Consider the following 19,033-nt stretch of genomic DNA (forward strand, 5'->3'; position numbering starts at 1 on the left):
ATGGCTCCTTGCCCCCCCAAAAGAAATTCAGCAAATTCTCAACTCCCAAATCCAAATACCTCCCCTCCCTTCTGAGCACCAGTGTGCTGAAACCACATTTAGCGCCCACATGTTTGGCATTTCTGTAGTGATGAGAGCCCGCCTAATTTACAGCTGCGTGTCTCTAGAAGCATGAGCTATGCATAATGTACTGGTCACTACAACGGCAGTTTGCAATTTTCACTTAGCAAAATCCACTGCTGCTTGTTTCTGGAAAACACCCATGGAGTCTAAATCATCACTACACCTGTAGATAAATTCTCAAAGGGCTATAATTTCCAAAATGTGGTCATTTGAGAGGGTTTTCTGCTTTTCTAGCACTTAAGGGCTCTGCATATGGAGTCCGCGAACAGTTGAAACCAGAAGTTTACATACACTATATAAAAAGACACACTCCATACAGTATAATGCTCTCTCCATAGTCCTCCATATAGTGTAATGCACTCCCTATAGTCATCTATATAGTATAATGCACTCTCATAGTTCTACATACAGTATACTACGCTCTCCATAGTCCTCCATATGGTATAATGCACTCCCCATGGCCCTACATACAGTATACTGTACTTCCCATAGTCCTCCATACAATATATTGCACTCTCCATATTCTTCCATAAAGTATTCTGCACTCCATAATAATAATAATAATTTTATTTCTATAGTGCCAACATATTCCGCAGCACTTTACATTTCAGAGGGGACTTCTACTTGCACTTGCACTCTACATAGTCCTCCATACAGTATACTGCTCTCCCCAAAATCACAGCTATCTCATATACCACTGCTAAAATTGTCATACCTTTGGCTTATCACACCCCTGCCACTATAGGGTGCTATTGGGGTAGCCTCCTGCAGGGAGAGCCGTCGAGGAGTGGGGGGGCCAATGTGCAGGTCCTAAGGCTCCAACCTCCGCTGACAGGTAGGGATACACAGGTCAGCATAGGGACAGGCACCTCCCTATGGTGTTCATTCTTTTGTGTGTGATGCAGTACTAATTTTAATGTAATGTTTTGCATATTTGGCCATTAAAGGTTTGACAATTTTAGCAATGGTATATGAGATAGCTGTGATTTTGTTGATTTAATAACATGTAAATCAACAGCCGCGGAGACACCATCACATGTTTCTCAACGCAAGCAATGACTAGCCAGGTCCTTCACCGGGAAGGAACAACCACGGGAAGGGCAGTCTCCAATTAAGGAAACCACCTATGCCAAAACATGGTATCCATCCACAGACAGCTGTTTCGGGGTATTGCCCCTCATCAGTGTGGAGTAGGAAACTGGCTAGTAGGAGCAATGCCTAGTAAAAGACTGTGAAAATGAGGATGAGTGACCTCATGGAGATCAACATCCAACACTGCGGAGACACCATCACATGTTTCTCAACGCAGTGATGCTAGAGCAATGCCCCCATCCCTTATGGGAAATATGCAAAAACATGTAAATCAACAGCTGCGGAGACACCATCACATGTTTCTCAACGCAAGCAATGACTAGCCAGGTCTTTCATCGGGAAGGAACAACCACGGGAAGGGCAATGGTATATGAGATAGCTGTGATTTTGTTGCTTTAATCTCGTACTGAAAAAACTTTTTGGAGACTGCTCTCTCCATAGTTCTTCATACAGTATACTGCACTCCCCATAGTCCCCCATACAGTATAATGCTCTCCCCATATTTCTCCATATGGCATAATGCACTTCCCATAGCCCTTCACACAGTATACTGCACTTCCCGTAGTCCTCCATACTGTATACTGCACTCCCCATAGTCCCCCATACAGTATAATGCTCTCCCCATAGTCTTTCATACAGTATACTGCACTTACCGTAGTCTTTCATGCAGTATAATGCACTCCCTATAGTTCTCCATACGCTATAATGCACTCTACATAATCCTCCATACAGTATAATGCACCCTATAGTCATCCACACAGTATAATGCTCTCCCCATAGTCCTCAATACAGTATACTGCTCTCCATAGGTCTTCATATTGTATACTGCACTCCCCAGTCCTTCCTACAATATACTGCACTCCCCTAATCCTCCATACAGTATACTACTCTCCCCATAGTCCTTCATACTGTATTCTGCACTCCCCTTAGTCCTCCATACATTATAATGCACTCTCCATAGTCCTCAATATAGTATATTACACTTTCCATAGCCCCCATACAGTATAATGCACTCCCCATAGTCCTCAATACAGTATATTGCACGCCCCATAGTCCTACATACAGAATAATTCACTCCCCATAGTTCTCCATACAGTACAATTATTCGCTATAGTCCTCCATACAGAATAATACTCTCTTCATAGTCCTCCATATTGTATAATGCACTCTCCATATTCCTCCATACAGTATACTGCACTCCCCCAGTCCTCCATACAGTATATTGCACTACCCATATTCCTCCATACAGTATACTGCACTCTTCTAGTCCCCCATAGAGTATACTGCACTCCCCCAGTCTTCCATACAGTATAATACTCTCCCCATAGCACTTCATATAGTATATTGCACTCCCCATATTCCTCCATACAGTATATTGCACCCCCCATATTACTTCATACAGTATACTGCACTCAACCAGTTCTCAGTACAGTATACTGCACTCACCCAGTCCTCCATACAGTATATGGAACTCCCCATAGTCTGCCATAGAGTATACTGCACTCCCCATAGTCCTCCATACAGTATACTGCTCTCCCCATAGTCCTTCATAGAGTATACTGCACTCCCCCAGTCCTCCATACAGTATACTGCACTCCCCCAGTACACCATACAGTATATTGCTCTTCCCATAGTCATCCATACAGTATAATGCTCTCCCCATTGTCCTCAATACAGTATATTGCACTTTCTGTAGTCCTCCATACAGTATACTGCACTCCACATAGTCCATCATACAGTATATTGCACATAGTCCTCCATACTGTATAATACTCTCCCCATTGTCCTCCATGCAGTATAATGCACTTCCCATAGTTCTCCATACAGTACAATTATCCCCTACAGTCCTTCATACCGTATAATGCTCTTCCCTTAGTCCTTCACATAGTTTAATGCACTCCCTATAGTCCGCCATATAGTATAATGCACCCCCCATAGTCCTCTATATAGTATAATGCACTCTCCATAGTCCTACATACAGTATAATGCTCTCCTCATAGTCCACCATATGGTATATTGTATTTCCCATAGTCCTTCATACAGTATATTGCACTCCCCATTTTCCTTCATACAGTATATTGCACTCCCCATATTCCTCCACAAAGTATACTGCCTCCCCCAGTCCTCCATACAGTATACTGAACTCCACATAGTCCTTCATACAGTATATTGCTCTCCCAATAGTCCTTCATACAGTATGCTGCACTCCCCATAGCCATCCATACAGTATACTGCATTTCACCCAGTCCTTCATACAGTATAATGCGCTCCCCATAGTCCTCAGTACAGTACCGTATATTGCATTTTCCTTAGTCCTCCATACAGTATACTGCACTCCACATAGTCCTCCATACAGTATATTACACTCTCCATATTAATCCATACAGTATAATGCACTAATGCACTCCCTATAGTCCTCCATACAGTACAATTATCCCCTACAGTCCTTCATACATTATAATGCTTTCCTCATAGTCCTTCATAATGCACTCCCCATAGTCCTCTATATAGTATAATGCACTCCCATAGTCCTACATCCAGTATACTGCACTCGCTATAGTCCTCCATACAGTATAATTCTCTCCCCATAGTCCTCCATATGGTATAATGCACTCCACTCCCCATAGCCCTCCATAGAGTATACTGCACTTCCCATAGCCCTCCATACAGTATACTGCACTCCCCATAGTCCTACATACAGTATAATGCTTTTCCCATAGTCCTCTATACAGGATACTGCACTTTCCATGGTCCTCCATACAGTATAATGCACTCCCATAGCCCTCCATACAGTATACTGCACTCTCCGTAGTCCTCCATACATTATAATGTTCTTCCCATAGTCCTCCATACAGATTACTGTACTTCCCCTAGTCCTCCATACAGTATGCTGCACTCCCTATAGTCTTCCATACAGTATACTGCACTCTCCATTTTTCTCCATACAGTATACTGCACTTCCCATAGTCCTTCATACAGTATACTCCAGTCTCCATAGTTCTTCTCACAGTATACTCTACTCCCCCTAGTCCTCCATACGGTATATTGCAGATTGCAGTCCTCATAGTCCTCCATACAGTATTATGGTCACTACAGTGCACTCAATGATTAAAAAAATGCAAAAATGCTCCTCTATCTGCAGCGAGCATTATGAAGCACCGCATACTTCATTGCAGTAGGCATCATATAGTGACGTCATCACACCCTCTATGCTGCGACACCAAACACTGAAGAAGAATGATGGAGGAGGAAGCATCAGCTGGTGCTCAGTCCTCCATCATTTCTTTCAATTTTATCAGCAACCAGGATGCCGATGCAGCTGAACATGTGATGACCGTGGGGGGTCCTGGTGCAGGCTCTGGGCCCCACTGACTCACGGGCCCCATAGTGGCAGTGTAGCCTGTCGCCATTGGCAGTACACCACTGACTCACTGACTGAAGATCCCAGTGATTGACTAAAGTTGTGACATCCCCACTGCAGCCTGTCAACAAAAATTGTTGGCAGAGGTGGAGAGGCAGTGTTGGACCTGTAGGTGGGTAAGACTCATTTATTTTATTATTTTTACAATAGGCAAGCCAGAGGAATAAAAAAATAAATCCAGAAAAATCCCATTCACCTGAACCTGCTGATTTCAAAAGGACCATCTATCTGATCTGTATAGGGGGACGCCACTTCTCCCCAACAGGATAGGGTAGTATTAAATTAAACACCCAATGCTTTCCATCCCTCCATTGAAAACATATAAATGTGAGCCAAGAGGAATTGTGAGAAAAAGCTGTTGGTTGAACAATTGTTTCAGCTGACAGGTACCGTATATACGGTTCATGGGCACCTTTATTAGGGTATGTGCACACAGACATTTATGTGGCGGTCAAAACCGTCAAATTTTCTATTGCAAACTGTTACAGAAAACTCTTATTTCCTTGGGGAGTTTTCTTTATTTGATGGGTTCTTCATTTTTGGCAGCATTTCCGAAAATGTTTTTAAAAAGTTTTTTAAGAATTATAAGGTTATGTGCACAAGGTGTCCTTTGTACTACGGCACAGCTTCTAAGATTTCACAGGCGATGAAGCTTCAAGAAAACACCAGCAGTCGTTTTCCAGAAGCAGTTTTGCCATCGGTTTTGCCGTTTTCCTTACAGCGGTTCTGACGCTGGCATCTTGTACTCTTTACTGTGAAGTATAGAGAGGATGTAACTTTCAAGAGAAAGCTGTCTGAAGAATGACGGTTTCCAAAGTAAATTCCTTTAAATTTCTGAATTATAAAGTGGCAGGAGAGATGATGGTAGTAGTGAGCGGATTTCTCAGGGCGCCATGCTTGGAAGCATGAGACCAGCCAGATCAGTTGTACAAAAGGTTTATTCGGCACTACGTGTTTCTGGGACGATCCGTCCCCTTCTTCAGCCTTTATATACACCAACACTGGTGTGATTGGTTAATCAAATATGTAAAAAAGATGTAAAATTACATTGATACAAATCAATTAAAAGAGACAAAGACATATCTCAATACCTGATATAATTAAATCCCCCTGGGGGGCCACCTTCAGCCAAAACGCAAGATGTACTATCTAAGTAAAGCCTCATGCTTTATTATAAATTCAGTTCCTAGTAATCAAAGTTTTGAAATCACAGAAATCTTACTACCGTGTGAGTTTAATATTAATGTTTAGACCTTCTGGGTGTACAGTGGCCAGTTTGTATATCCAAAAGCATTCTCTGTTATTTAACATCTATGCAGTCTGGGCTGAACTTGGGTATATGCTCTATAATGGTGAGTAGCATCAGACTGGAGCACCTTGGGCCCACCAGAGAAAATCATTCTTGGGGACCACTATATAGCTACATGAAAATAAATACAAGACCACCAGTTGTGTGATAAAACACGCTAATATCAAGGTATAATATACGTCTTAATGGTATAGCAGGGGTTGGAGTAGCCACCTTCATAGAATATAATGTAGCACCCCCTCATAGAATATAATGTAGCCCCACTCATAGAATATAGCGAAGCCCCCTCTTAGAATATAATGTAGCCCCCCTCATAGAATATAATGCAGCCCCCTCATAGGGTATAATGCAGCCCCCCATAGGGTATACTGCAGCTTGCTCATAAAGTAAAATGCAGCCCCCTCATAGGGTATAATGCAGCCCCCCATAGAGTATAATGCAGCCCCCTCATAGAGTACAATGTAACCCCCTCATAGAGTATAATGCGGCCCCCTCATAGGGTATACTGCAGCCCCCCCAAAGAGTATAATGTAGCACTCGCATAGGGTATAATGCAGCCCCCTCATAGAGTGTAATTCAGTCCCCTCATAAGGTATAATGCAGCCCCCCATAGAAAATAGTGCAGCCCTCCCCATAGATATATAATGCAGCCACCCTAATATAGTATAAAGCAGCCCCCCATAGAATATAATGCAGACCCTCCCATATGGTATAATACAGCCCCCCATATGGTATAATGTAGCCCCCTTATAAAGTATAATGCAGCTCCCCCATAAGGTCTAATGCAACCCCCATAGAATGTAATGTAGCCCCCTCAGAGTATAATGCAGCCCCCTCATAGGGTATAATGCAGCTTCCTCATAGATTATAATGCAGCCCCCCATAGAATATAATGCAGGCCTATCATAGTATAGAATCAGGGCCGTCATCAGGGCATTACTGCCTTGACTGGCGAATCGGGCCCGGTGGGAAGAGGGGGCCCGCATCGGGCTCCGTCTCATCTGCTCACCGGGCCCCTAACAGCAGGCTAAACCAGGCCCTTAGCGGCGCTGCAGTGGAGCAGTTGAACGCTATTGACATGCGGGCCCGCCGGCTCACACGTCAATAATTAACAGCCGCCAGCCAAACGGAGGCTGGCAGCTGACGTCAGCCGCAGCACGCACGTCGCCGGCGTCTGACGTCATTGGAGGGAGCTTCACCGCAGGAGCGCAGCCAGGTAAGAAGAACTTGGTTTTTTTTTGTTTTTTTTATTGAAAGCGGCAATCCGGGGGGCCGGGGCAGACTGCGAGACATAATGGGGATTAGAACAGAAAATATGCCAAATACCTTAGTAGGAAGGCATGGCGGACATATATAATAATGTACCGCCATATTAATAGACATTCCACTCCTTATACGTGGTATCAATAGGAGAACAAGAGGAGTAACGGATTCAAATGGTTAAAGAATTTTTATCATCATTTTATTAGTGTCATGTCGGACGCTATTCACACCACAGCGTCCGGCAGGCAGAGGTAGTTCCACCTCCGTCCACTATAGCCTCAGTGGCGCTGGCTTGAGTTTCTCAGGCTATCGGGGGTTAATCTAGCTGAAGATCAGGTTGGATGTTTGGTCACGCCCACGGTCTTTAAATAGTCGTGCTGGCCTATGGGCGTCGCCGATTATAGCTTGTGTGTCATACCAAGTGGTTCCGGTCTGGAGTGGAGGTGTTGGAGAGAGAGAGAGAGAGAGATTCATATCTGGTGTCGTATGATCCGTTGTTACCTTCTCGCCTTCCCATATTTGTGTTTTGTTGTGCCCTGTTCACATTACTGTATAGTCCTGCGTGTATGCGGCGCGGTGCAGTTTAAGTTCTCCCTGTCTGTCTTTATTGTTTGGGGCTTTGGTGGATTGTCTCCTCACTGAGTGGAGGGTGGAGGGTTAAGCTTAGGGCTGAGCAGGAGATAAGGAAAGGGTGGAGGCTCAGGCATTTGCACCATCAGCAAAAACCCTGGGTTGAGGGTCAGACAGGGTTTCCCCTAGTTAAAGGGACATCACAGGGGCCCCGGGTATTTCTGCCTTAGTTGACCTAAGCCCCGCGTGACATTATAATCGGCCCACATTTTTCAGGAGTCCATGGATCCCATGGATTCCATAACCCGCCAGTTGGCGGTGCTGTCCTTACAGGTCTCCGAGTTGAAAGGGGCAGTTCAGCAGCAGGACCTGGTAGTAGCGAAGGTGCAAACGGCATCTGCAGGTGTCGGTGCAGAGCCGAAAACCCCACTGCCAGAACGATTCTCAGGGGAACGCAGCAAATTTGTCATCTTTCGGGAGGCCTGCAAGTTATACTTCCGCATGCGCCCGGTCTCCTCAGGTAATGAGGCTCAGCGGGTGGGCCTGGTGTTATCATTACTGAGTGGGGACCCCCAAGCATGGGCATTTTCCTTACCAGCTGACTCTGCTACATTTCATTCTGTCGATAATGTTTTTTCTGCACTCGGGCTCATTTATGATGATCCCGACAGATTAGCTCTAGCAGAATCTAAAATCCGCGCCCTCCGTCAGGGGGAACGTATGGCGGAAGACTATTGCTCAGAATTTCGCCGTTGGGCAGTAGACACACAGTGGAACGACCCAGCGCTGCGGAGTCAGTTTATTCATGGGGTTTCAGGAAGAGTTAAACAGGCCCTCCTGATGTATGAGACTCCTGCATCGTTGGAGTCTGCCATGAGTTTGGTTATACGTATTGATCGCCGTTTGCGTCAGGGGGCACAGGAGACGCTGCCCCTGGGGGAAAGCAGGGGTGCAAGTGTGGCTGCTGCAGGTGAGCCCACTGAACCTATGCAAATTGCGGGGGTGTCACAGGTTAAGCGTCGCGTCCCTGGGTTCACGAAGCCCGGAGCATGTTTCTACTGTGGTAAAAGGAATCATTATGTTAACGCTTGTCCTGTGCTACCGAAGAAGGTCACACCAGCGGAAAACTACTAAGCTCAGTGGGTATGGAGGAGACCCAACTGAGCGTATGCATATCCTCCATGATGGTATCACAATGTATGCTCCCTGCCAAGGTTATTATCGCGGGCATAGAGCTACCAATATCAGTGTTTGTGGATAGCGGTTCCGCCACCAATCTCATAGATGAGGAGTTTGCACGCACTGCCGGGTTTAAGATCGAAAAAATCCCTCATCCTATTCAGGTGGTTACCATTAATGCCGCTCCCCTCCCTCAGGGGGAGATTACGGAGTTTGTGGCTGAGGTGAAACTCCACATTGGGGTCCTACATTCGGAGTGGGTTACATGTAGGGTCCTCCGTAATCTCCCAGCACAAATGGTCTTGGGTTTTCCATGGTTGTCCAGGCACAACCCGGTGATTGATTGGAAAACTCAGGACATAGTCCAATGGAGTGGTTTTTGCCAGGACAATTGCTTGGCCACATGTGTGTCCGCCGTGACGCCCAGCCTTCCGGAGGCTTTGCAGGATTTCGCGGATGTTTTCTCTGAGAAGGGTTGCTCAGAACTGCCTCCACATAGAGCCTATGACTGTGCGATTAGGTTAAAACCTGGGGCCAAATTACCTAAGGCCAGGATGTTTAATATTTCTGGTCCAGAGAGACAAGCTCTGAAAGACTACATCGCGGAGAGTCTGAGCAAAGGACACATCCGGCCTTCGTCCTCGCCTGTAGCAGCGGGGTTTTTCTTCATTAAGAAGAAAGATGGGGGGTTACGGCCGTGTCTGGATTTCCGGGAGTTAAACCAGATTACGATCCGTGATCCATACCCGATGCCTTTGATCCCTGATTTGTTCAACCAGGTGGCGGGGGCAAAGTGGTTTTCCAAGCTTGACCTCAGGGGGGCGTATAACCTCATAAGGGTCCGTCAGGGGGATGAGTGGAAGACGGCCTTTAACACTCCTGAGGGTCATTTTGAGAGCCTGGTTATGCCATTTGGGTTGACAACCGCGCCTGCTGTTTTCCAACATTTTATTAATGATGTGTTTGCTCATGTCCTGGGGAAATTTGTGATTGTATACCTGGATGATATCCTCATTTATTCGAGCGACCGGGACATTCATTTAGAGCATGTCAGGCAGGTGTTACAGTTGCTCCGTGAGAATAAGCTCTATGCTAAGCTGGAAAAATGCTTATTTTTTGTTCAGGAGTTGCCTTTTTTGGGATATATTGTGTCCGCCGCAGGGTTTAAAATGGACACCGCTAAGGTGCAAGCGGTGCTACAATGGGAAAGGCCTGATAATCTGAAAGCGCTCCAGCGGTTCCTTGGGTTTGCTAATTATTATAGGAAATTTATAAAACACTTTTCTACTATAGCCAAACCGCTCACGGACATGACAAAAAAAGGTACCGATCTGACTAGCTGGTCTGAGGTGGCGATACGTGCATTTGAGCGTCTGAAGAACAGTTTTGCTTCAGCCCCTATTCTGGTGCAACCGGACGTGTCTAAACCTTTTGTGGTGGAGGTTGATGCGTCTGAGGTGGGAGTGGGGGCAGTACTGTCACAGGGCTCATCTTTGAGCGATATGCATCCATGCGCCTACTTCTCCAAGAAGCTGTCGCCGGCCGAACGGAATTATGATATCGGCAACAGGGAGTTGTTGGCCATCAAATTGGCTTTTGAGGAATGGCGACAATTCTTGGAGGGGGCGGCTCACCAGGTCACAGTCATCACCGACCATAAGAACCTGCTCTATCTGGAGTCGGCCAAGCGTCTGTCTCCTAGGCAGGCTCGCTGGGCATTGTTTTTTACACGTTTCAATTTTCTGGTGACTTACCGTCCCGGGGCTAAAAACACCAAGGCGGATGCCTTGTCCAGGTGTTTTCCGGGGGGAGAACCTCGGGAAGAGCCGGTACCCATCCTCCAGGAAGGTATAGTGGTTTCGGCTCTCACGACTGAGGTAGAGGCGGAGATTGCCGAGGCCCAAGAGGAGGTACCACCAGGACTTCCCGCCAACAAATCATTTGTACCCCTTCATCTTCGTCTTAAGGTGTTGAGGGAACATCACGACTCAGTACTGGCTGGTCATCCAGGGGTTAAGGGCACCTTGGAGCTGGTATCGCGTCGTTTCTGGTGGCCCAAAATCCGGCAGGACGTGGTCTCGTACGTGGCAGCTTGCATCACGTGCGCCAGGGCCAAGTCGCCCCGAGCCCGTCCTGCTGGCACGCTACAGCCTCTGGGGGTACCTAATAGGCCATGGACAGAAATCTCCATGGATTTTATCACTGACTTGCCAGTCTCGGCGGGGAACACGGTCATCCTGGTGGTGGTTGACCGATTTTCAAAGATGGCGCATTTTGTCTCATTGCCTTCCTTGCCCAATGCGAAGACGTTGGCTCAGGTGTTTGTGCAGGAGGTGGTCAGACTCCACGGAGTTCCGGCGGACATAGTATCTGATAGGGGAAATCAATTTGTTGCGAGGTTTTGGAAAGCTTTTTGCTCACGTTTGGGGATCAAGTTGTCACATTCATCGGCGTTTCATCCACAGTCAAATGGTCAAACTGAGCACATGAACCAAAATCTGGAGCAGTATTTACGATGCTTTGTGTCTGACAACCAAGAGGAGTGGTCTACTTTCCTTCCTCTGGCCGAGTTCGCGTTAAATAATCACCGTCAAGAGTCATCGGGAGAGTCTCCGTTCTTTTGTGTTTACGGTCAACATCCTCAATTTTGTACCTTACGTCAGGGTGACTCGGGGGGCGTCCCGGAGGAGGACCAGCTAGGAGCTCAATTATCATCAGTCTGGAGGAGGGTGAAACAGCGATTGTTGAGCATGAGTGCGAGGTACAAACGGGTGGCTGACAGTAGACGCGTGCCAGGTCCGGACCTGTGTGTGGGTGAATGGGTGTGGTTAGCGACTAAAAATATAAAACTCAAAATTCCATCTTTAAAATTGGGTCCAAGGTTTATTGGGCCTTTTAAGATTGCTGCCATCATTAACCCAGTTGCTTATCGGTTGGAACTCCCTGCAGTATACAAGATACACAACGTGTTTCACAGGGCTTTATTGAAAAAGGTGGTAGGCTCTGTGGACACGACGCCGATGCCACCTCCAGTCATGGTGGATGGCGATTTAGAGTTTGAGGTCTCCAAGGTAGTGGACTCTCGAGTAGTGCGCCGTACTCTTCAGTATTTGGTACACTGGCGGGGATATGATCCGGAGGAGAGGTCTTGGGTACCAGCCTCGGACATACATGCAGATCGGCTGGTCAGTTCTTTTCACCGTCGTCATCCGGACAAGCCGGGTCCTATGAGTCTTGAGGGCCCTGGGGTCCCTCGTAGAAGACGGGGTACTGTCATGTCGGACGCTATTCACACCACAGCGTCCGGCAGGCAGAGGTAGTTCCACCTCCGTCCACTATAGCCTCAGTGGCGCTGGCTTGAGTTTCTCAGGCTATCGGGGGTTAATCTAGCTGAAGATCAGGTTGGATGTTTGGTCACGCACACGGTCTTTAAATAGTCGTGCTGGCCTATGGGCGTCGCCGATTATAGCTTGTGTGTCATACCAAGTGGTTCCGGTCTGGAGTGGAGGTGTTGGAGAGAGTGTCAGGACTCTGGACACTTTTGCTATGTTCTGGAATTTTGCCCTTCTCCAAGATGGTGGTCTGGCCTTCATGTGTTCTTGTCTGCTGCCTTTAAGACTCCACCCCAGTCATTAATCAATGCTGGAGTATTCTGCCTGTGTTCCTTTGAGTACTGGGTTGTCCTGGCTTCTCAGCTGCTGTAGCCTGCTGAGGTTGTTCCATTCGTGGTTGCTTCAAGAGACTATACTGCACTCCCCTGCTGCTGCCCGCTCCACAGCCGCTGGCTGTCTCCGCTGCTCTGCTGCCCTGTTACCTGCTGCCACCTGATCGGTGAGACTTACTGTTTGCTCCGTCCTAAAGAATCTACCGTGTGCTTGCTACTTGTGGTTCTGCGATTCCGGCTGACTCAGCGGCCCTGCCGTGCCCTAACCGGACCAGGGTTAGGGTACCTACTGGATAGACTTTCTGAGAACTATACCGTACTGATAACGGCATCTGTTTCCATAGTGACCGGCTATAACGTTCTGGACTTTGTTTCTAAACTATGCTCCAAGCATTCGATACTTTGAAAGGCGTATACCCTGCAACTGGCCGCTGACCTCTAGCGGCAGTTTATTGACTTTTGTGTTTGCCTTGTTCACACTGTGCACGCATGGTTTTGCTGCGTTCTTATATAAACTCGATTCACTTAACTCTGGACTCTGCTGTGATTGTGCTTCTTGCCAAGAAACCCCTGTAGTATCCACTATAGTTGTTACAGGATACTCCAGCCCAAAAAGAGGGGTTTGCAGGAGCTATGTCAGACAGCAAGATGGAACAGGTGTACACCATGCTCCGTTCCCTGCAGGAGGATATGAATGTTCTGCAAAAGAAAGTTGAAAGCGTGGAACGTAATCAGCGGGGTTTTGGGCAGAACCTGCAGGACTTAGACGCTCGAGTTGCAGCACAGGAAAGCAGATTGACCTGGATTGGAGACCCAGTGTGGACAAAACTTCCAGGACATCAGTACACAGATGGCAGCTCAGGGGGCTCAACCTGTGACTTTGCCTGCAGGGCACGTACCACCACCTAGCCTTCCTAAATTACCACCATTTAGATACAATGGCGACCGCGACAAGTTTCGTGGATTCGTGAACCAATGTATGCTGTACTTTGACATCCATGCTGATCATTTCCCAACGGGCCGTTCTAAAGTGCTATGTATAATCATGCTGCTGACCTCACGTGCGCTTGCTTGGGCGAATCCTATGATCGAGTCTCGTGACCCACGCCTGAATGTGCTGGATGATTTTTTGGCCGCCATGGCACTAATGTTTGACGATCCAAATCGTCGCGCTTCTGCTGAGACCGCGCTGCTATCTTTGCGCCAGGGCAAGTGCTCGGTTATTGAATATGCGACCGACTTCAGGCGACTAGCAGTAGATACTAATTGGGACCTTTATGCACAGGTTCCCATTTTTAAGAGAGGCCTGTCCAGCGTGGTAAAGGATGAATTAGCCCGCTCAGAATCCCCACAGGAGCTCGAGGCTTTTATACAGCATTGCGTGCGCATAGACATTCGCCTTACTGAGCGCAGGCAGGAAAAGCTGTCTGTGTATAACCGCATGTCTAATTTTTCCCTTCCTCCCAAAGAAACTGCAGGTAAGACATCTCGGGGTGTGGAGGAGGTACCGATGCAGATTGACTCAGTTCAGAGGCGTGATAGTAATGAACGCCGGGAACATCGCCTTCGGGAGAGTTTGTGTATTTATTGCGGCCAGTCAGATCACTTCCTGATTAACTGCCCAAAATGTCCTAAACGTCAGAACAAAGTGGTAGCTGCAATTGGGGAGCTGGATGGCAGTGATACGGAATCCGACACTTCTGAGTGTAGCCTGCCTATAGATGCAGTGTTTCAGTCGCTTGCTATGACCACATCCCAGGGGGAAGTGAAGGAAAAGAGCTCTCATTGTTCCCTCCCTATTAAAATCTTGTGTGCTGGAAGATGGATTTCCAGCTCAGCTATGATCGACTCAGGGGCGGGGGGCAATTTTATGGACATTTCCTTTGCCAAGGAACATGACATTCAGTCTTGTCAGAAGGCTTCTCCAATTAATTTGGAGACAGTAGACGGCTCACCCCTAATCTCTGGCCCTGTAGACCAGGAGACAATACCTCTCACGATCTTATTGGAGCCGGATCATCAGGAGCAATTGTCGTTCTTATTAATCTCTTCTACACATTTTCCCGTGATCCTAGGTATTCCCTGGTTGCGCTCTCAGAACCCGACCATCAACTGGGAGACCAAGGCGATCACTTTCCCAACAAGGGAGAAGTCTGCTACGGAGACAATCTCTACATCCTTGAAGGCCGAATCTCCTATACAGGTAGTGGGGATACCAACTGTCTATAAGGAATTTTCTGATGTGTGTGACAAGGAGAAGGCGGACCAGCTCCCGCCACACAGACACTATGACTGCCCTATTGAACTCCTTCCCGGGGCAGCGATCCCCTTTAGTAATGTCTACCCTCTGGCTGCACCAGAACTTCAGGCCCTAAAAGAGTACATCGATGAAAATCTGGCCAAGGGCTTCATACGCCCTTCTTCCTCGCCAGCTGGGGCGCCTATATTCTTTGTGAAAAAGAAGGATGGGACACTAAGACCATGCATCGATTATCGGGGACTTAATAAGGTAACCATACGTAACCGCTACCCTCTACCGCTAATACCTGAATTAATGGAGAGAGTCCGCCAAGCAAAAGTCTTTTCCAAATTAGACCTTCGTGGGGCGTATAATCTAGTGAGTATTCGCCCTGGGGATGAGTGGAAGACAGCTTTCAGATGCCGTTATGGACATTTTGAATATCTAGTAATGCCCTTTGGACTGTGTAACGCGCCAGCGACCTTCCAACACCTTGTCAATGATATTTTCAGGGATCTATTGGACCAGTTTGTGGTCATATACTTGGACGACATTTTGATTTTTTCAGACTCATTGCAGGAACATGAGGAACATGTCAAGACGGTTTTAAGACGGCTGAAGGAGAACCACCTATATATTAAACTGGAGAAATGCGAGTTCCATCGCTCCGAGATACAGTTTCTGGGCTATGTTATCTCCCCTCAGGGGCTGAATATGGAATCTGGAAAGATCCAGGCAATCACCGACTGGCCGGTACCCAAAAATATAAAACAGGTACAACGTTTTATCGGTTTTGCCAATTTTTATAGACGTTTTATCCGAAATTTTTCTGATATTGTCCGTCCCATCACTGCATTGACAAAGAAGGAGAATCCATTTAAATGGTCCGCACAAGCTCAGGAAGCATTTATTCGGCTCAAGACCTGTTTTACTTCAGCTCCACTATTGGTCCACCCTGAACCGACACTTCCATTTATCGTGGAAGTGGATGCCTCAGACAACGCCTTGGGGGCCATCCTTTCGCAGAGAGTCGGAGAGAAGGCCTTACTTCATCCATGTGCTTTCTATTCTCATAGGCTGACCTCAGCAGAGAAGAACTATGACGTAGGGGATAAGGAGCTGCTGGCCATTATTGCGGCTTTTAAAGAATGGAGGCACCATCTCCAAGGAGCCGCTCAACAAGTTATTGTGTTGACAGACCATCGTAACCTGGAGTTTCTTAGATCCGCGAAATGTCTCTCTCCTCGTCAGGCCCGCTGGAGCTTATTTCTGAATCAATTCGATTTTATTATCTCCTTTCGACCAGGTTCTCGCAATGGAAAAGCAGATGCACGATCTCGGATTCATGCTGCAGATGCCTTACCAGGACCCTCGCCGAAAACGATTCTTTCCGATGCCAATTTCATCGGGGTCATCCAGGATAAGGACTTGTGGAAGGACATCAAGGAAGCGTATGTAGGTGATGTACTCTTGACTAACCCACCTGCTGATGTCAATCTGGTCCTTAAAGGGGGCATGTGGTTCCGAGGACAACGTGTTTACATCCCAGAGGCGGTCCGTCTCAAAATCTTCAGAGTGGTTCACGATTCCAAGGTGGCAGGTCATAGGGGGGTACAGAAGACCCAAGAGTTCCTAAGTCGCTTCTTCTGGTGGCCAACATGCCTGAAGGACACAAAGGACTACGTTCTCTCGTGCGAGGTATGTGCTCGTCATAAGACCCCGCGTATGTCACCTACGGGCCTCCTGCAACCTTTACCTATTCCATCCTGCCCATGGGGGTCGATATCTATGGACTTTATTGTGGAGCTGCCCATCTCTAAAGGCATGAATACGATCTTAGTGGTTGTAGACCGTTTAACAAAGGCCGCCCATTTCGTCCCATGCGCCGGTCTTCCCTCAGCTAAAGAGACTGGAGATCTGGTCCTACAGAATGTGTTTCGGCTGCATGGGGTCCCAGATGAGATCATCTCTGATCGAGGCTCCCAATTTACGTCAAGATTCTGGAAAGAGTTCTGTTCTGCACTCAATATTGATGTGTGCCTTTCTTCCGCCTATCACCCCCAGACAAATGGTCAGACAGAACGGACCAATCAGACCTTGGAACAGTATCTTCGGTGCTACGTCAGCCACCTTCAAGATGATTGGCTGGACTTACTTCCTTTGGCGGAGTTTTCTTATAACAACTCTCAGAACGCCTCTACTAAGGTAACACCGTTTTTTGCAAACCTGGGTTACCATCCCAGTATCTTTCCCAGGTCTCCAATAAAGTCTCCGGTTCCGGCTGTAGAGGAAAGGCTTACTACGATGAAACAGAATATGGAGGTCCTAAAAGAGACCCTGACTTCAGCCCAAGAGCGCTACAAAAGATCGGCAGATAGATTCCGCAAACCAGCACCTGTGTTCAAGGTAGGGGATTCCGTATGGTTATCCACCAAGAATTTAAAATTGAATGTTCCTTCACAGAAGCTGGGACAGAAGTTCATCGGCCCTTTCAGGATTAATGGCATTGTGAGCTCTGTGGCCTGTCGCCTGAAGTTACCTAGGACTATGAAGGTACATCCCGTATTTCATGTTTCCCTACTAAAGGCTGTCTCACCTAATACTTTTCAGGGTCGTGTTGTGCCACCTCCACGGCCGGTGATAATTGATGGGCAAGAGGAATTTGTGGTCGATGACATTATTGACTCCAGAATTCGCAGAGGTCGGCTCCAGTATCTGATTAGATGGCAGGGGTATCCCCCTGAAGAGGACTCTTGGGAACCGGTGGAGAACATCAGCGCTCAAAGGAAGATTTCTCTTTTCCATCAGAGATTCCCCGAGAAACCGGGTTCGGGATCGTCCTGAGGCCGCTTCTAAGGAGGGAGTAATGTCAGGACTCTGGACACTTTTGCTATGTTCTGGAATTTTGCCCTTCTCCAAGATGGTGGTCTGGCCTTCATGTGTTCCTGTCTGCTGCCTTTAAGACTCCACCCCAGTCATTAATCAATGCTGGAGTATTCTGCCTGTGTTCCTTTGAGTACTGGGTTGTCCTGGCTTCTCAGCTGCTGTAGCCTGCTGAGGTTGTTCCATTCGTGGTTGCTTCAAGAGACTATACTGCAGTCCCCTGCTGCTGCCCGCTCCACAGCCGCTGGCTGTCTCCGCTGCTCTACTGCCCTGTTACCTACTGCCACCTGATCGGTGAGACTTACTGTTTGCTCCGTCCTAAAGAATCTAACGTGTGCTTGCTACTTGTGGTTCTGCGATTCCGGCTGACTCAGCAGCCCGGCCGTGCCCTAACCGGACCAGGGTTAGGGTATCTACTGGATAGACTTTCTGAGAACTATACCGTACTGATAACGGCATCTGTTTCCATAGTGACCGGCTATAACGTTCTGGACTTTGTTTCTAAACTATGCTCCAAGCATTCGATACTTTGAAAGGCGTATACCCTGCAACTGGCCGCTGACCTCTAGCGGCAGTTTATTGACTTTTGTGTTTGCCTTGTTCACACTGTGCACGCATGGTTTTGCTGCGTTCTTATATAAACTCGATTCACTTAACTCTGGACTCTGCTGTGATTGTGCTTCTTGCCAAGAAACCCCTGTAGTATCCACTATAGTTGTTACAGAGAGAGAGAGAGATTCATATCTGGTGTCGTATGATCCGTTGTTACCTTCTCGCCTTCCCATATTTGTGTTTTGTTGTGCCCTGTTCACATTACTGTATAGTCCTGTGTGTATGCGGCGCGGTGCAGTTTAAGTTCTCCCTGTCTGTCTTTATTGTTTGGGGCTTTGGTGGTTTGTCTCCTCACTGGGTGGAGGGTGGAGGGTTAAGCTTAGGGCTGAGCAGGAGATAAGGAAAGGGTGGAGGCTCAGGCATTTGCACCATCAGCAAAAACTCTGGGTTGAGGGTCAGACAGGGTTTCCCCTAGTTAAAGGGACATCACAGGGGCCCCGGGTATTTCTGCCTTAGTTGACCTAAGCCCCGCGTGACAATTAGGTAACAATCGGTATAAACAATGTACAAAAAAGCATTATAGCAAAAAGCATAGGACATAAAAAGGATGGGGGTAAGTAACCCATGCATAAACACCCATACCCATAAAGTATGACAAAGATGCAAGCCACACAGTGTGGCAGCCCTTCAGGGGTGAAGAAGTAAGCTGGACATAGCAACCGCCATAAAAATATTCCC

The sequence above is a fragment of the Dendrobates tinctorius genome, unplaced genomic scaffold (genome assembly GCF_039654945.1).
Source record: "Dendrobates tinctorius isolate UK_male_01 unplaced genomic scaffold, ASM3965494v1 ptg000120l, whole genome shotgun sequence".
Classification (NCBI taxonomy): Eukaryota; Metazoa; Chordata; class Amphibia; order Anura; family Dendrobatidae; genus Dendrobates; species Dendrobates tinctorius.